The sequence below is a fragment of the Phoca vitulina genome, unplaced genomic scaffold (genome assembly GCF_004348235.1).
Source record: "Phoca vitulina isolate PV1807 unplaced genomic scaffold, GSC_HSeal_1.0 scaffold18, whole genome shotgun sequence".
In the NCBI taxonomy this organism is placed as follows: domain Eukaryota; kingdom Metazoa; phylum Chordata; class Mammalia; order Carnivora; family Phocidae; genus Phoca; species Phoca vitulina.
The window spans coordinates 28,240,162-28,260,705 of NW_022589721.1; positions in this window are offsets into that span (position 1 = coordinate 28,240,162).

Consider the following 20,544-nt stretch of genomic DNA (forward strand, 5'->3'; position numbering starts at 1 on the left):
TAAGTGCGTTCATCAAGTGAGAGAGTGCACAGGGAGAAGAGGGAAAACATAGTCCTGGGCCCTCGACTTTACAGACTGGAAAAGGAAACAAGATTGAGCAAAGGGCTAGAGAGGGAGTGGTCATGGTGAGGAGGAGAAGCAGAAGAGCATGGGTTTCCTGGGGATCCAAAGAAGAAAGTGGTTCAGCAAAAGGAAGGGGCACTCTGGTGGGTCAGAAGTCATGTTTGCAGTAACAGCCACACCACTGCCCTCCAGCAAGATGGCCCACTAGGCTTCCAAGAATCTCCGGCTATCATCCAGAGGCTCAGTTTTTTCTCCTAAAAATGGGACCTCTGAATGCTATTGTAAGAATAAAATCAGTGAATGGATATGGACTCCCTTTATAAGTTTCTTTATGAATGAAAGCAGTCATCATTATGTCCTTGAGAAATCCTGTGCATCCAGAGTTTGGTTTCATGTTTTTTTGAAAGCGTAACAAAGTGAGGTTGCTGGCGAGAACAGAAGGACCTTTTCTGATGTGGCACATCTCATAAAGTGCATTAGAAACAACCCGATAAAAGGTGGAGGGAGGGATTTTTTCAAGCTCACTCTGAATGCTTTGGCCAAATTTTTCTTTTTTCTTTTTGTAGTTTATTTTAAACAGATTCACTGAATGAACTATTGCCCTGTCATTGGAGTAGAGCCTATGTGGTCTATAACTGCTCCATTGTCACGCAGAAGGAGGTTTGAGGGTGTTTCTCCAAAGGATATTTAGGGGATTTGGGGAAAGGGAAAACAGGGAAATGAATGCTGAGTGGGCAGCCAAAAATATTCACTAAGGTGAAGATTCATTTCTTTAAATCTAGGAGGAAACTTACTTAAATAGGGATCCTCTGTTCTTAAAAATAGCAAGTGTTTGCATTGCGCTTTCCACGGGTGAGGCATTGTTCTAAGCACTTTACACATCTTGATGCATTTAATCTTTGCAACAACCTTATGAAGTGGCTGTGATGGAGATCCTCATTGTACAGATGGGAAAAGTGAGGTTGAGAAACTCCCAGAAGTCACCTACGTTCCTAAGGAGCCACGCTGGCGTGAATGCAGTCTGTGCTTGTCATCACTCTTCTGGGACCCCTCCTGCCTCTCCTCTATGTCCCTTCTCACAGTGGAGATGAGCCCACAGTGGGACAGAGCGGAGAAGGGCCTTGGCCAAGCTTGGTCCCTGGTTAGTGATAGAGCAAGGGCAAGCTTTCCGTTTCTCTGTCTCAGCCGTCAAAATGATTAAGCAGGCAACTTTTTAAAATGAAGATCTTAGGGATTGTTAGGAAACATATAAAGATGTCTGTGGTTGGCCGGAGAGAGGAGGAATGGAGGTAGGGGCAGCACCTGCCTCACAACCACTGGTTGCTGCAAAATCCTCGGCCCCCACAAGGCTCATGTCTGCCTTTACCATCCCTTGTCCGTGGGCTCCCAACTTCTGTGGGTGAAACCACGTGGACTGGCCATTCCTTGGAGACACTGTCAGCATGGCTTTGCTCTGTTCCAAAGGCTGAGCACCCATGGGAAGTGAATGTGTCTGCCTCCAGCCATTCTGTGCATTAAGATTCCTTGAGTACAGCTTCCTGGGCAATGCTGAGGAAATCAGCCACTGGACCAGACAGCCAGATAAGTGTGTTTCTCTCTGGAATCCACACAGGCTACAAAAGAATTAACGAGGACGAATTAAGGGTTGTCAGATCTTAGGGAAGTCAAACTATTTTCTACCCAGGAACAATCTGTTAAGATCATAGAAATCTGGACAAATAGCTGGAAAGCACATCTCAGGGAACAATTTTGGACCAGTGAGCAATACAAAATGATTGTCTGGCTAAGCCTTGTCCATCTCTATCACCTCTGATCCTATTTTTGGCAGGTCTCTGTAGAACCATCTAGTCAATATTATCTCTCAGCAGGGCCCTACCTTGGGTCTGCCCCAGAGGAGTTAGTACTCTTTCCTTCCTCTGATTCCCCGCCCCTCCTATCCAGCCCCGGGAAACTCCAACCTGAGTTCTGTCCTGAGCAAGGCATTTCATTTCTGAGTGACTCTGGTTCATAATAAACAAAGAAGGATATGCACGTCGATGCTGAGGCTGATGGGAAGTAGAGGCAGATGTGGCATTGTTTCTGTGTCTTTGATCTTTAAAGCGTGTTTTTCTGATTGATCTTAGAACTTACACTTTTCACCTAGCCAAGAGAGGGTTATTTCTTTTATACATTCTTTGTGTTTAACTATTGAACAAGGAACATTAGCAGACTCCTTTGCGTAATAATAAAAAAAAATTATTGTAGAACATTTGCCAAAATATGCATATGGATGGATGGGTGGGTGAATGGGCGGATAGATGAATGGTGGGTGGGTGTAGTAATGTACATATGGTGAACCCAAGGTTTAGAAAAACACTGAAGGCTTATTCCGAAGCAGAGAAAAATTATTGGAAGGTCACTAGAATGATTTTTAAGGTATATTGAGTGCCTGCCATGTGGCAGGCACTATGTGGCCAGCTCTCAAAACGCTCAGGTGGGCCTAGATTCTAACGCATTGGCTAACTTCCCACCCCAACTACCATCTCACATCTCCCCCAGCCTAGTAAATGACAAGTGCCTGATCACCCGTGGTTAGATACCACCTTACATTGGATACGGTGCCTTGTCTAACACTTACTCATTCAACAAATGTTTATTGACCGTATATTATGTGCCAGGTCATGTGCACAGAGCAGTTAAAGAAAAGATAAATAAGCAAATAACAGTAACAGTTATAAAGAGAAATAAGGCTGGATAAGTAGAGCAGGTGAGCCGTAGCTATTCATTAAGTAAATAGTTACGAGCAATGACTCACAGGAGATGCAGAAGGAAGTAGGAGCTCATCTGGATTTCCAGAGGCTCAGTGGCTGGGAAGAGAGAGGACCAAGGGCTGTGCCATCCAAATCAGGGCACATAGAAAGGAGTGCTCACATCTATGGAGGGCAAGAAAATGGCTTACCAAGTTAAGAGGGTCTTTGAGATGCAGGGGACAATTAAGCTGAGTCTTGAATTTGTTCTCTCAGCAGACAAGGATGGGGGCTATATTCCAGGTTGAAGGACATTCTAATCTAGAGCCTCGAAGCTCAAAGTGTGGTCTATAGGCCAGCTGCATCAGCAGCCTAGTAGAAATTAGGCATCTCAGGCTGACCCCAGGACTACTGAATCAGAATCTTCAGTTCACCCAGATGCCCAGATGATCCTGATGCAAATTTAAGTGTGAGAAGCACTTTCCCCAACCAGTGGCTTTCAAACTTGATTGCACATTAAAATCACCTAGGGGAACTTTAAAAATATCCTGATGCCCAGGCATGGCTTCCACCAATTATGCCAGAATCCCTGACATCAGACTTCATCAAGTTTTAAATTCCCGGGGTGAAAGCCCCACCTTATGAAATTTCTTCTCACCCCCCTGACCTGTGGGCTTTATCCTCAGTAAATACTCACCTGTCACACAAAGGGAATAATTTGTGAAATAAGAATTTTTAACCCTAACTTTGCAGATATGGCTCTCTTGGTCATAAGCCCCCCCCCCCCCCCCAACCAGAAAGCTTAATCGGAACAAAGAGAACTTGCCACTGGTAAGTAGGAGAGGATGTGAAATGGATTTCCCTGCTGGTGACAAGCTGGCAGCCCCGGCCTCCTGCAGATGGCTGGCTGTCGTGGACACGGAGCCACATATCTGACACATACGTGTTGGGCTCAGTGTTCCTTCCTGAGCCAGAGCAGACGGATTTGGGAAGAGAGGACAGCGGGTCTTCAGAGAGAAGGAGAGCACGCTGTCCCGAGTTCTCATCGACAACAGGCTCTGTTCTTGAGGAGCAGCCAAAACGCTGATTTCTCACCAAAATTGAGTCATACTGAAAAAAAAGCAAGAAGTGGAGCCAAGATACAAACTTTTCTCAAAGAACTTTCTTCCCAGACCTCCAGGCTGGTGCCATGTGCCTGTGTGTTTCCTTTGAGTCATTCCTCCCTACACTCCCATCCCCTGGCCCTGAATCTATGGGGGAGGGGGAGCAGAAGATACCCCAGACTGGAGTTTCTGAGCCTTCCGTGAGACCCCTGAAACTGGCAGTAATTGCTGTTATACTTTGAAAAAGTGACACAAATCTCTGAATTTCATCCCTTGGAACATTGTAAAAATAACTTTTCTCACCAATTTGCACCCTGAGCTCATACTCCTGTCCCCCCCCTCCCCCGTTATCAAGGATGAGGACCACAGATTCAGGCTCTTTCAAGAATACTATAACAGAGGTGATCAAGGGAAGAGTCAAAGGCCAGGAATTCTAGATTCTTCATAGGGTTTGTCATGAGTCAACCTCTCTATCTCCATCTCCCTCCAATACCTGGTCCCTTATTCTCACTCCACTCCAGCGGGTCTCATCCCCTGTCATGGACCCACCTGTGTCTGTCTCAGTGGCTCATGAAGCTATGTCTCCAGTCTGGGCTGAAGCTCCTGATTCAGGCAATTTGATGGCTTCAAATTCAAATTGTCCTCAAGTAAACACTGTGGGGTCCCTGTTCCATATGTACCCATGTGTCCATGCACACAGAGACACATACGTGTACATGCACATACACACTCACACTCAACAGAACTGGAGCTTCCTCCAGGGTGCCCCGGCTTGGAGGTAGTCACCACTATTCATCATCCACTTATTCCTCCTCAAAACCTGGCCTTCAGTTGTGCCTTTTTTCCTTTTCCCCGGCAGCTTCTTGATCGCCAGCTTCTACTGATGCTGCAGCAGAAGTCCCCCCCTCCCCGCACTTCTGTGCCTTCTCCGGGCTGTGAGCCTAACCCAGACCTCTGTCCTCTGTCATCCAGAGCACTGTCCAGCCACTGGCCCCGTCCCGAGCCTTCCCAGCACACCCTTCTCACAGCAGCAAAACGATGGATCTGGAATACAAATCTGATCCTGTCACTTCAGGACATTTCAGTGGCTTCCCAATGAGCCTAGAATGAAGCCCAAGCTTCTCAGCCTGCCTTCAAGGAAGACCCTTTGGGAACAGTCCCCACATGTCCCTGCAGCCTCGATTTCCATCGGGCCCTCCTCACAGTCACCATAGCCAACTTCTTCAGTTTGTCAAACATTCCGTGCTCTTCCTCACCTCTGCCACTGTGGGGACACATGTATCTTCCTTTCTCTCAACACCTCTGTTCCTGGACATTTTCCCATCTTATAGGCTGTAGTTTGGCCCCCTGCAGGAAGTCTGACCTGCAGAGATTGGGTTGGGTGTCCCTGCTCATTGCTCTCACACTCACACTCGCTGAGTCTCCCTGGATGTAGAACTTAGCAGACACCTGCTGTGTGTGGACTGGAGCCCAGACCAGGCAGTCTTCTCCCCGAGAAGAGGATCCTTGTCTATCCACCCAGAGTTCTGTCCTCAGCATCAGAGCAGACATCCACAATTGTCTGAGGAATGACTGCTGGCTCCTGCCATTCTCTTGATCCCACACAAGGCAGAAGTCTAGTCAACCTTTTGCATCGCTCCAACCCCACTGCTGTTACGTCGTTAGTTCACACTCTCACCTCCTTCCAATCTCACCCCTATTACCAGGCCCTCCCAAAATGGTTTCCCACCTTCCTACCCAAAAGGCATCCTGCTATCTCTGTGCCTCTTTTGAAAATGCAGAGTTGATCATTTCTCTTCCTTGGTTAAATTTTTTCATAGATACCGTTGTTCTCAGGGTAAAATCTGATCACTTCAACACAGCACAGAATTCATGGTCACATCCTCAGCTTTATGGATCACTGTTTTCCCACCAGCATCATGCCTCATTGGCAGGTTACCTTGAACCCCTCAATGATTTCCAAATACTCCAGAGTTTCCTTATGCCTTTGAAAATACATCTCTTTCTGCCTGAGATGATCTCTGCCCTTCCTTCCTTCTCTGTCCTGCTGGGGAAACACTTCCTTGTCTTTGAAGATTCATGTATTTGTTAAACAAGTATTTACCAACCATCTACTATATGCCAAGGTGTATACCAGGCACCAGTTTATTGATCAACATTGCACAATGTTGAACAAGACAAACATATGTATTCCCACCCCCCCCACCCCCTACCTCCCCACCCCCCCGCCAAGAGTTCAGAATCTGCTGGGGAGCAAGGTGTGCTCATGCTTCCCTCCCTAAATGAGGACTTTCCTGACAACCACCGCTTCCCCTGCTTCTTTATGCTCCACTCTGCCTGTACACACACACACACACGCACACACACACACACTCACACACCCTTATACCTTTGTGTTTACATAGCTGTCAGACCATACAGGACAGGGACCGTGCCTGATTCATCTTATGTCTTTAGCACCTGAGCACAATGTCTGGCACATGGTAAGTATTCAGTAAGTGTTTGTGGGATGAATGAATAAGAAATTAATGATTTCTTGTTTTTTACCAGTAATTGAGGCTTTTAGGAAATGGGGCACAAAACAGGTTAAGTGTGATAGTGGAGATGGACCAAAAAATGATGCAGAGTGGTGGTGTTCCATGGAGGAATGAGACAAGTTGGACATCCCAGTGGAAATAGCTCCACAGCCAAAGGGCAGAAGAATGGTACTCATCAGTGAGCAATGGCTCTACCATGGGGGACTTGAGGCTCCCCTTACCAAAATAGGGATTTTCCTACTGAACTCTCAATATGTCACCCCCATCTCTCCCATATTTCTATTTAGGGCTTGCCCACTGCTGGTATGGTTCTCATCAAAAGCTACACAGCTGAGTGGTAGAGCTTGGATTCAAGCAAGTTCTAGCCTGACCCCACACCTCTGCTCTTAACCATGCCTCGGAAGTCCCGTAGCCAACCTCAAAGTAGATGACTCCAAACCTCTCATTTCCACCTGGAGAATATTTTGATTCTTGTACCTGTAAGCTTTGTCCTATGATTGAACGCATCCCTTAGTTGACCCTGGTCCAAGAATTTGTTGGTGTTTTGTCAATAGAGGCTTGATGCCTCTTGGTCTCCATTTACCTTATATGCCTGGGAATTGAAGCAGACGGTGCACCTGGAGTTTATCATTCTAACCTCCTTTCCCATAAGTGAGCCCACATATGACAACAGGAGAGATCAGGAGGAAAGTGGAGAACCTGATCTGCAGCAGTGTTGTGAATGGATATAGAGAAAATGACAGGTGCACTGCTTTATTGATGCAAGCTGCAAATAATAGTGTCTAGAAAATTGACAGTTTCTTAAGTGATTTCTATATTGCAGAAATTTGAGGAATAAATATTAAAGGAGATGATATCTCAGAGCATGTTTCTTCCTGAGAGTCGCTCACCATGGAGATGACATGGTTAGCCCAACATTTATGAGAGTCAGGTGGTACCCTACCCAGGTGGCTGAGGTTTGATCCAAGACTCCACTTACACTCAAATGTCCTTTCCTTGTCTCCTTCAGAAACACTAGGGCACTTCAAGGGATGCCTTAGAGATCGATGAAGTGATTGACTGACTGATATGATTTACCCCTTAATTTTCCCTGCAGTTTTTCCATGAAGCCTAAAATATTGTCATTAGAAGCATACCTTGAGTTAGAAGACAGCATTGTAAAATGGAAAGATTATGCTGTCAGTATGCAAAATCACATTTGGTGAATGCATAATATCCCATTGAATATTTCTGTTATTAGACATAATTTCCATTTTTCACTATTTTCAAGCTGCACTAATTTAGTGCTTTTATATATACATATCTCTGTCAAAGTCTATTATTATTTACTTAGGAGAATGTTCCAGAATATTCTACCAGGTCAAAAGTCCTGAAGTTGGTGGAGATGTATATTGGTAAAATTTTTGAAAAATAATTTTCCAACCTATATGATTAAAAAAAAATTTAAATACTTCTCATATAGGTTGCTGTTAAACCATGTATCCCTGTCCCTTACCTGTGCCATCAATTTTTTGTGTCTCTATTCATAAGGGTTACCCTTATTTCCCCATTAAATGTAATCCTGCTAGTGTGAGTCCATAATTACAGTCTGATGCTGTCCCTTAGAATTTTGCTACAGCTGTCAAACAACTGATCTATCCCTCTCAACACTGGGTCAAAAGTAAGTATATTTTCTGAGCCTCTGATCATAGTTGGAACACACCACATGAAGCCTCTGTCTAGGTTGGAATTAATGCATTAACACTCATGAGCATAGATGTTCATCCAGCTCAAATCTATGTCAGTGCATTATGGGTCCTGGACTGCTCATAAGGATGTCCTTGAAGATGATGATGATCATCCCCCTCACACCATTTCAGCAACAGTGTCAGTGATGGAGAAGTACCTGACATAGGGCAATTATGTTGACCCCTGGGGATTGTCACTTCGTCTATGTCCCCCTCCCAAAATTGTAGAATACTAGGTCATAGAATGTTTCTGGACAGGCATTGATGTCCACTCGGAGGATGTGATATTTAAACTTAAGGCATGAATAACAAGGAAGGTCAGTGAGATGAATATCAGGAAAAGAGCAGTGTCAAGGACTTACAGTCTCCCAGGCACAGGACTGAGGGACTGAGGGAACAATTTGACAGAGAATTGCAAACAGGCCTTGAAGCTGTGGCAGGTGGAGCTGAGAGAGATACCAGCTGGCCGGAGCTGACAAGGAAGGAGGGTGGAAGCAGCAAGCAGTGGGTGGATGCTGTTTTTATGACATTTTCTTCAAGTGGTTTTGCTTTCTGTTCTAAGATTTTGTTCTTCAATCCAACTTAGAATTTGCCTTCCCATTACTGATGATGTGATATGTCATATATTTGTTTATTCCCTTCTAGTTTATGCCAAAAGAATTCTTACCTACTCCAAACATGGGGGAGTATTTGTGTATATATGCATGTGTTCTTTAAGCACATGGGATGCCACTCAAGGTTGGGGTGGGAAATGACTTGCATGTCAGTTAGGGAGTATTTCAGGAGACCAAGGCTGCCCCTGCACCTCTCTGTGTGACAGAGAGATATGGAAGAGTCATGGGGACTTTGCCCAGTTTGGTCAAAACATGCCTCCTGTTACTAAGGAACAAGGGCTTAGGAGTCAGGAGATGAGGTCCGAATCCCAGCTCAGCTACTGTGTGACTTTGGTTAACTTCCTTTACTGCCACAGTTCTCCATTTCCTCATCTATCAAACAAAGATTCTCTAAACAAGCCGAACAAACCTCCACTATTATGCCCGTCCTGGCCAATGAAAGCAAGCCCTCTGCTCTAGCTGATATTGGAGTCATCCACCTGAAATTCTGCCCCCCCCTTTCTGCCCCTATCTAATCCTGATGAGACCCCACTAGAATTTTCCCTGGTTCTGAGCTCTGCTATTCTTGCTCTGTCCCAGATGACTGCTCTTCTACCCCCTGGTTTATCCATCCTCTTGATCTTCCCAAGGAGATGGACCAACTCTTCGGAGCTAGGGTACAGATACTTCTCTGGCAGAATGCAGCAGGACAAACGTGGTTTGAGCAGACGTGCAGGCATGTAAGTCAGAAAGTTTTCATATATTTCCTGAATTCTTCTTGTTTCTTTGCCCTTTGCTCACCTTACAATTTATTGGAGGCTTTGGGAACATTCCTTGTGGCTCAGCTGAACTCTGAGCACAAAACTGGAGTTTTATCCAGGCATAAACTAGAGCACTGAAGACAAAACTGTCCCTTGGGACAGGTGCTGGGACACTTGCTCTGAATCTTTGAGTTTCTACTTGAGGCATCGTTCTGACCCTTCCCCAACCCCAAACGCCTCCCCAAGGGAACTCAGGAGGGGAAGTCAGTGCTCTGATGAGTGAGATGGGGAGATGTCACTGAGCCCCCTGGCAGCCTCAAGAGACCCACATCTTCTGCTTACCCATGTGATAAATTCAGCGAAGTAGCCAGCGCCTCCACCCCTGCAGTGGGGAGGCCCAAAGGCTGAGCTGGCCACATTCAATGTGGCGGAGGAGGGCCGGTGGGAAGCTCAGTTCATGGTGGCTCACCCAAGCCAGTTCAGTTATAGAGCTGATATTTTATTTCCATTTCTCTACTCCTATGTGTCATTTCTCAATTTATTCCAAACCCTGAGGGTACATAGCTGTTATTTATTGCCCCCTGAAAGTCTCACATATTAAAGGGTTTGCCTTGAACCCTCAGAAATCGGCATTGCAATCGGCATTTGGAGCCCAGAATAGCGCAGAGAGACATTGTTTCCAGTTTGGCCACAGTGCTTTGAGAAGCTCTTGATCTGCAGGGGTTTTGCCTGTGGTCTGTAGCATTTCTACCGCGACTGCTTGAGGGTCTGTTAAACAACACCATGCCCAGACCACAGGTGAGCCTGCTCCTTGGGTTTTGCTGTCTGATTCTGACTTGAGCAAGTACCACTGAGGCAAGCATCAGCTTACAGGAGGAAGAGTTTTTTAAGCCCGGGGAAGGTCTAATCAGAACGGCAGAGTTTCAGTTTATGGTCTTTTTAGTTGGAAGTAGGAGGAATAATTTTCTGCTTCTTTTACTGTGTTTCTCAGGGAGGACTGTAAGCCAGGACTTAAAATTGAAAAGCGGCTACATTCCACGTGGGCTCAGAGGCACCAGGGTATGAAGGTTAGACTGTAAAATGGGCCTGAGTGGATCAACCTCCTGTGCTTAGAACCAGTTTTCCCTGACACTGACACAGTGGGTCAGGCCACGACCTGAGGGTTCAGGGACCCTGGCTGCCACTCCACCCAGCACAAGGTGTGGATGGCATCAGGGACAGAGAAAGTTGCAGGGTCCCACATGACATGACAGGTTTGGGTGCATTTCTCATGTTGAATGAGAAAACAATGTCGTAAGTTTTACAAATCAGATGGACAAGAAAGATGTTTAAAAGTTCCGTGTCTAGAGCTCTCTTTCTAAATTATGTTTTGCCTCAAAAACTGCAGAAGAATTAAACTGGCTGAAAATGTGCTTCAGATGGGATCAGGGTGATAAAGCCCGGGGAGAAGGCTGGTTTCCTTTGTAGGGGCTGAGATTTGGGTCCAGACAGCCAAGAAGGTAAGTAAGATCCTGGAGGACGAGCTGGACAGGTGTGGAAAGGAAGCAAAGATAGACCTGTGCCCAACCATCCTTAGAGATGGAGCCAACAGGAAAGAAGTGTTTTAGTAGTGGCTGGATCATAAAATAATCATGGGGGCCAAATGAATCTAATAGACTGAGAAAGAGTCAGGAACTGGGAGAGCAGATTAGGGTGATACTTCCAGGCCCAGAAAATATGTAGAAGTTCAATCTCAAAGCCACAGGTAGACGCTGTAATTGGAACACCTGGACAACCCCTCCTTGGACTCCAGGAGCGCGTGTGACTATTTGGCCTGGTCACACACACCTAGACAGATTTGAAAGGGTTTACCTGAGAAGGTTGGCAGTATTACATAAGCCCCAAGGGAAGCAGTGTAGAAAAATGTGCTCTGAGCAGGCACACTCGAATAATCTATGGACTTGGAACCCATGGAAACCAGGGGAACAGGCGAGTAATAAGAGATGACTTCGAGGGGCGCCTGGGTGGCTCAGTTGGTTAAGCATCTGCCTTTGGCCCGGGTCATGATCTCAGCATCTTGGGATCAAACCCCATGTCGGGGAGGGGGGGTCCCTGCTCAGTGGGGAGTCTGCTTTTCCCTTTCCCTCCACCACTCCCCCTGCTTGCTCTCTCTCTCTCTCAAATAAGTAAATAAAATCTAAAAAAAAGAGAGAGAGATGAAGTCGAGGCTTGAGCCAGAGGTTGGCCTGATGGAGGAACAATTCCTAGGGGAGGATGTATAGCTGAGAGGGACGCAGGTGGTCAAGATTTTCACAGAGGTTTCTGGAAGGGGCAGCTCTTCTTGATGTCTTGCTGTGCTATACTCACACAGTAAAATCTAGACTGTTAGAAAAACAAATTCTCTTGTCAGTAAGACAGCAAATGAAAAGAAGAAAGAAGGGACTCAGCCAAGGGGGCAGAAAAGGAAAGGAGCCTATTTAAGAATCAAGTTAAAATGTTAAAGACTCAATTATCATATGGTTTCACTTATTTGTGGAACATAAGGAATAGCATGGAGGACATTAGGAGAAGGAAGGGAAAACTGAAGGGGGGGACCTGGAGGGAGAGATGAACCCTGAGAGACTGTGGACTCTGAGAAACAAACTGGGGGTTCTAGAGGGGAGGGGGAAGGGGGGATTGTTTAGCCCGGTGATGGGTATTAAGGAGGGCACGTACTGCATGGAGCACTGGGTGTTATACGCAAACAATGGATCGTGGATCACTACATCAAAAACTAATGATGTACTGTATGGTGACTAACATAATAAAAAAAAAATGTTAAAGACTCAGCCAAGGGATTCTGAAATTAGTTTAGAAACAAAGGGAAAGTGCACCACCAGGGGCACATGCCATGACTGCAGGGAAATATACGACGGAGGGAACCCTTTAGCTGCTGCTGAGTCCTACCAATTACCCAGGCCCCAATAATTGCAGAGCCAGGGGAAAGCAAAGCTCTGGGGACAAGGCCAGGGAACAGTGATCAGAATTCACAAGGCCGGCACTGTCGGAACTCCAGAAGTCTTGAGTGCATCTCCAGCTCGGGAATCTGCTGAGGATGTTTCTCCAGCTGCAACAAAAAGCCAGCTTCACAGACGAAAATGAAGCCATAGCCACAGGCAGGGGCAGCAGCTACTGAAACTCGGGCACATGGCACTGGACTCACTGGACTCGCTCATCATGGCGCCAGGGGCCGGAGGGAGGCAGGATCGCCCCAGCACTGGCAGGGGGCATGGACTTCAAGAGGGTCTGAATGCAGCCTGAGGAAGGGGAGAGTCTCAGGTGGTCATCTGTAAAAAAACAGTCCAACATAAAGTCACCGCCACAATGTCTCAACTTTACAAGGAGACAGAAATAGCTCAATGGCCACCTCCTGAGAGAGAAGAGTGTGTATGAGGAGATGTGGTTAAGAAGGCACCAAAATTAACCTCCTGATGTGAGAGTGCTTCATTCACAGTTGACAGATCCAGACGATTTAGACTAGTTGGCTTCCAGAAACCAAGTATTTCTCTGCCTGCCCTAAGATGCTCCAGAGATGCTCCTGAGAAGTTTCTCATCTTTGATGACTGTGGCATTGGTCTGGATTAGGAACTGGGCCCTGGGAGCTAGTACAGGGGATGAGGTTTCTAGACTGGTTGTCTGGATGTTGGGTGAGAAAGCCTGGCATTGATATTATTGTTCTGTTAACTCTCTAGACTCCTTAAATGGGAAGACACATTTAGAAAGACTCTTGGTTTTGAATTAATTTTGGCAGAAACTGTAATCATTCTATGAAAGGCCTTGCCCAGCAAGCCCAGGCAGGTTGGCACCATGAGTTCAATGTCCAAGTTGCCTTCCTTAGAGGATCCTTATGTTGACCACTTACTCAGCACAGGAGCCCTCGGTGTTTCTGTTGGACAACACACTGGATGTAAACGGGATTTGGAGTGAGAAATAGGCTGTGATTGTGTAGCCTAGAATTCAGGGAACCACATTTTGGGTCTTTTTTGGCAAAGGTTAAATAGTCACCAGCAGTCCCAGGAGGAAGAAGGAAATGGGTAAGGATGTGGAGGGAGCTTATAAAGGTGAGGGCAGAGTTTCCCGGATCTCTTCCTCCAAATGAGAGCTGCACTCCTGGCTGAGCATCCCAGTAAATGAGGAGGACACATAGCCCCAGGAGGGTCAAGGGGGATACTTTTCCTGTCACCTTGACCTTCCACTTTCAACTCCTCAGTGTGATTGCCCAAGAGAGGAAGAGACACTTGCCTGAGATGCTCCAGTTTAGTTCACAGGGACATGAAGGAGGAGGCTTAGTTTGCTCACACAGATGACATCCATCCTCAAACCCTGACTTTGTCATAATAAAACTCATATTATTTTGTAATTTCCCAATTTGCAAAATATCATAAACTGGCTGGAAAGGTTACTGCCTCCTTGGACCCCAAGAGCAGCTTGGTGGATATCAGGGATAGTTTCAAAAATTATGGAGGGCCAACAGGGAAAGTTAACTCCACGGATGCTGCTTGATCCACCTGCTTCCAAACCAGAGACTGCTTTTCTTTTCCTAAAACTTTGGAAGCTCTATGCTTTGATAGGTTGAGAGTCATTTCTCTGACACAGCATAATGTGTGATAATTTAATTTTGTGTCTGATAGAAGGCTGCATCCTTTATCGGCACCATCCTATAAAATCCTTACACAAATCCTATGAGGAGCTTCTATTTTTATCCCCATTTTTCAGATAAGGAAACTGGCTCAGAAAGATGAAGTGACTTATCAGGGACTACAGTAACAGCAGGTTTCAGGGCTGGGATTCAACCCTAGCTCAGTCTGAAATAGATCACAGACCATTACCTAGCCCCCAAAATGTGAGGGGGGCTGAGAAGAGTGAAGGTTGAGGCTCCACTATAGTGCTCAAACCAGTTCCCCTAGGACTTTCCAACCACTACTGGAAGGATGCTGATGTCTGAAACTAAGAACAACGGAGCGACCCCATGTTGTCAAGGGCCTGGACAAATAGGAGCTCAGATACACAGCTGTAGAAATTGAGGCACAACCTTGACAAAGCTCAATCCACTGATGTGTAGGTATTTGTTCAATGCAAATAATGATACCAGGGCACAAAGATACTTGTACAAAGCCATTCTCCAAAACATCATTTGTCACAGTAAAATAATAATTTAAACAACATACATATCCATGTCTAGGAGGACCAATTAAATGTATTAGTAAATCATCTGATGTGTTGGGCCATGACCATTGACAATGGTCATACAGATTTGTATGCATTGACTCATGCATATGAGTCAAATATGTTAACTGAAAATGGCAAGTTACATGAGAGTATGCATAATGGAAACTATTTCTCTGAAAAAATTTTTTCTTTCTTTCTCTCTTTCTCTTCTTTTTTTCTTTTTCTTTCTTTTTTTTTTTTTTTTTTTGAGAGAGAAAGAGAGAGCATGCGAGTGGTAGAGAGGGAGAGGGAGAGAGAATCTCAAGTAGATTCCCTGCTCAGCATGGAGCCCAACATGGGGTTCAATCTCACGACCCTGATATCATGACCTGAGCCAAAGTCAAGAATCAGATGCTTAACTGACTGAGTCACCCAGGTGCCTGAAAAAAAAATTCTAAGGCTGGGGCGTCTGGGTGGCTCAGTCGTTAAGCGTCTGCCTTCGGCTCAGGTCATGATCCCAGGGTCCTGGGATCGAACCCCACATCAGGTTCCCTGCCCGGGGGGAAGTCTGCTTCTCCCTCTCCCACTCCCCCGGCTTGTGTTCCCTCTCTCGCTGTGTCTCTCTCTGTCAAATAAATAAAATCTTAAAAAAAAAAAAATTCTAAGGTGTAAGTGAGTCCACACAGGAAAAGGCTGAATGGCTATGCCAATCAAATCTTTGCAGAGAGACAGTCTAGCCTAGTGGTCAGGAGAGGACCTGGCTCCCATTCTTGGCTCCTGCCTGAGACCTTGGACAAGACCCTGAACCCTCTCGGCCTCAGCATCCTCATCTGGAAAGTGGAGATTATGATGATTATTTTATGGCGTTGACTTGAGGATGAAAGATGAGGCAGAACCTATACCCGTATATCTTTGTATTTTGCAGATATATGATATGTGCATCTATAATCTAATGCATGTCAAGTCTCAGCATAAAGCACGTCACAGGCTGGGCACTCGGTCAGTGGTGCCGATTTTGATATTTATGTGGTTATTTTGTGTGGTGTAAGTAACTAAACCCAAACTTAGTGGCTTCAACAAGTACCATTTTATTAGGTCTCACAAATTCAGTGGGTCCCAAATTCGGGCAGGGCTGGGCTGTATCTTTGCTCTCTGTGGCACCACCTGAGGTCACTCCTGGTTCCTGGCTGCTGGATGCACTCCTTTGGAGCATCCAAAATAACTTCCCTCACAGTCTGGCATCTTGGTATGTGTGACTAGAAGGCTGGGCTCAGCCGTGACTTACCTGAAGCATCAATACATGGCCTCTCCAGCATGATGCCCTCAGGGGATTGGACTTTTTACATGGGGGCCGGCTTTCCCCAGAGCCAGTGTCCTAAGAGAAACTGGTGCAAGCTGCTTGGTCTTTTCCAGTTATCCACAGAACTCACACAGCTTCGCTTTCAGGGACTCTGTTGGGTGACGCTGTAATAAGCCCTTTCTGATTCAAGGGGAGGGGACATAGACCCTCCTGGGTCAAGGATAGTAGTGTCAAAGTTTCATCGTAGACCGACATGCGGGATTCGAGATGTTGTTGCCGCCATTTTTGGAAAAATGTATCTAAGGCAGAACCTACACCCGGATATCTTAGTATTTTGCAGATACATAATATGTGCATCTATAATCTAATGCATATCTCTATAAACAGAGCTATAGGCACTTTTACATAACTAAATACTTGAGCACACAAATAGATGTGTACGAAGACATGTCTAAATTCTGCATTAGCATTGCTTCAGTTGAGGAACAGGCCTGATGCATGTGAAGTGTGGAGTACTTGTGCAGGAAAGCACTGGAAAGAGGAAGGAGTTGCTCACTTGTGGTATATATAGCATAGGTTTTGCCCTTTACAATAAGATGATGTATTTCATTTTGCTTTCTCTGTTGCCATGGTATCTGTCACTTTATTTATAACTGTGTCTGCTCCGCTGCATCCATGTACTTGAGAGGCTTTTCTGCTCTGAGGAGGAGCTGCAGCAAGCATAGGAGGACCCTGGGGCAGGGGTGGCAGAGATGGAGGCCAGGGTGTTCCTGCTCATTCTCTTTCACTACCCTGTCCAGTCCCTAACAGCCCCCAGACAGAGGGGTCTAACCTGCATCCCGCACCCCCCAACTGCTCCTGCACCTCAGCCCTGACATCTGCCCTGGGCCTATGGGACCTTGCCGGCCATGTAAACCTGGGCAAGTTGCTCAGGGTGTCTGAGCCTCCCTGACCCTCCCGTCCCCTTTGTAGAACAAGAAGGCTAAAGCAGACTCTACGAAGGCCCATTCTCAATCTGCCACTGTCCACGGCTCTTTCAGTTTCTGGATAACCCTGAGCCCGGTCCACTTGACTTTCATGTACCTGGCTTCCTCTGCTGGTTATTCTCCTCTGCTCCCCTTCATCTTTGAATATCCCCTCCTCTGAGAAGCCTTCCTTGGTTTGCCCATTTGCAGCAGATACATGTGGTGCTCATGGGCTCACATCACCTCAGATCAGTCACCCCCATCATTTGTATGCACATTGGCTTCCAGAGTGTGCTTTCATTACCAACAGCCAGCATCTGAGTCTCTTCAGTGGCAGGCTGCCCTTGGTCTCCCAGAAGCTGCTTTGCCAGAAATCAAGGGGAGCTGAAAGTGCCTGGGCATTTATACTCCCCAGGCACAGCCCTTAACAGTGGAGAAGGGTGCTAGAGTGTAAATACTTCAGCTCTTCTGTTGCTGGTCTGGAAAGCTATGCCCTACACTGTCTCCAGAGCTCCCCTGTTGATGGAGTCACTGTCCCTTCTTTGCGACTTTGCTTGATTTCGCCCACTTGCGTGGTTTCCTTGCCATCCTGTCCCACTGCCCCCTTCCCCACTCCACCACCAGGTTGCCCTGGGAATACTTCATAATACAAATGCTCCTCTCAGGGTCAGCGTTTGGAACACCCACCAGGAATCACTTTGGAAATGAGATCCCACTACAGGATTGCCTAACTCTGCGTCCTGTTTGTTTTCCAGGATGGCACGGATCCCAACTCATAAACACCTATTGTTTACTTTGTAAATCTCTCTCAGAAGTGTGTTCCAAAAAGACAGAGACTATTTCTGTCATGTGCACTATTTTGTGTCATAATATAGTTCTTGGAATAGGAAATGTGCTCAAAAAAAATTTTTAGATGAGTCATTGAATGATTATCCCCTTATACAAATGCCCACATTGGTGCCTTCCCCTTTGCTCTTGGTGTTACTTAAGATACCCTCACTATTGTGCCTCCATTCAAATTCTTTCACTTATTATAACCAGTAAATAAATGCTTGAAAAAACACAATCTCACTATTTATCAAATTAAATTAACATTAGACCAAATATATAAAGAGCTCTCACAATTAAAAAAAAACAAAAACAAATAATCCAATTAAAAATGAGTAAGTAGACATTTCTCCAAAGATACACAAATGTTAAATAAGCACATGAAAAGATGCTTAATATCATTAGTCATCAGGAATACGCAAATCAAACCACAGTGAAATATCACTTCACACCCACTAGTATGGCTAGAATAAAAAAATCAATGATAATGTGTTGTCAAGGATGTTGAGAAATTGGTACCCTCATATGCTGTGGTGAGAAAGTAAAATGGTACAGCCACTTTGAAAAGGAGCTTGGCAGGTCCTCAAAGGGTGAAACAGAGGTACCATCTTACCCAGCAACTGTACTCCTAGGTGTCTACTCAAAAGACACGAAAACATGTCCACAGAAAAACTTGTACACAAATATTCATGGCAACGTTATTCACAATAGCCAAAAGGTGGAAGCAACCCAAATGCCCATCAACTGATGAACATAACATGGTATATCCATACAATGGATTATTATTTGATCATAAAAAGGAAAGAAGTGCTAAAAATGCTACACCGTGATGGTCCCTGAAAACATGTCAATTGAAAGCAGCCACTCATAAAGACCCACATTATATAACTCAATTTATACGAAATGTCCATAATAGGTAAATCTAGATAGAGAGTAGATTTGTGGTTTCCTAGAGCTGGAGGGGGTGAGGGGTTGGAAAATGATTCTTAAAGAGCACAGAGTTTCTTTTGGGGGCCATGAAATGTCCTGAAATTGACTTTGGTGATGGTTACACAACTCGGGGAATATACTGAAAACCACTGAGTTGCACACTTTAAATGGTTAAGTTGTATAGTATTTGAATTGTATCTCAATAAAAGCAGTTACCAAACAAATTTACAGGAGACAAAGTGACTATTTTAACTTCTTAACTTAGTTAAGCTATAATAGTCCTGGTGAGTGAGACAGTGACCAGCTCAGTACCGTCATAACCGGATGGTGACACTGTCATGCATTATAACCCTTTTGGAAGGCACGCTGATACTATTTATCAAGAGTCACCAGAACATTCATACCCTTTGGCCCTGCTGTTCCACTTCCTAGAAATGCAATTTGAGGACTTATCCTGAAATTTAAAAAGCAGTGACATACATGAAGATGTTCATCCAGATGCTGTTTGTTATAATGAATAATTGAAAAGAATCAAAATGTCTAACAATGAAGGAAGAGGTAAATGTAGCCATGTGTAAAGGTGATGCTGCTGTAAGGTCAGTAAGAAACACTGGCACGGGTAATGGCCTGGTGTGCTGATCGCACCATGACAATGCATGTAAGGAAGCCTGCTGGGAGGCGGGCTTGGAGAATGTTCTACTCCACGCCTCCGAATTCTCTGTGACGTTGATGCATTCATTTTATATCAGTCCCAACGTTCATCTGATTCTCAGCCATAATAATCCCCCAGGTCATACAGTTCTTTCACTTTTCCGAATTCCTAGACGATTCATGGTTTACATGACATGAGGTGGCCCACGTTTGAGAACAATCATACCAACAGCTGTCATTTACTGAACGCGCTCCAGGAGTCAAACACTTCACGTGCAGTATTTTACTTACTCTTCTCAAGACCCTGAGAAGTATATAGGGACTCTTCTACTCCATTTCTGGATGAAGCAATTAAAGATGAGAAGGAAAGTGGCGCCTGGGTGGCTCAGTTGATTAAGCATCCAATTCTTGGTTTTGGCTTAGGCCATGATCTCTTGGTTGTGGGACTGAGCTCGGAATTGGTCTCCCTGCTGGGCACGGAGTCGGCTTTGGATTCTCTGTCCTTCTGATCCCTCTCCCACTCACGCATGGTCTCTCATTCTCTCAAAAATAAATAAATAAATATTAAAAAAAAAAAAAAGATGAGAAGGAAAGGAACCCATGCAAGGTCCACCTGCTTGTTAGTGGCAGAGCTATGGTATGACCCAGGCCTCTCAGGACCTCTCCCTGTTGGCAGCTCACCAGGTGCCTACAGCATTTCTACAGGGGAGACTGCCACAGACACTCTTGAGGCCCCATCCATGTTCCGTCGAGACTCATCTTTCCCATAGGGGCTCCTTGTTTCCAGCACGTGGGACTCTGCCTGAGAGCTTCCCCTGGTCTGTGAGCATGGTCCACCGATGCAGAGGGCAGCCCAACAGGATCAAAGAGAAGCATCTCTGGAGCAGCATTCATCAGTGACAAGGGAGTTGGTGTGTAAATGCCCTAGCTTGCCCTCCTGGGGGACATTTCTGAGGCGTGTTCCACACTGAGCCACGGAGGTCCCTGGCGAGATTCAGTTTCAACTGCTCACTGCTGTACCACCTATTGGATTCCTTCCCTTCCCCGTCTCTCCACTCCATAAATGTTTCCTTGGATTAGCTCCCAAATGAGATGCTTGCATTACATCCTGTGTCAGGAGAACTTAACCTTAGACAAAGACATGAGGGATTTGAATCTGGTAGGAAGCTGGGTGCGAGAACTTTTACTTAGCAT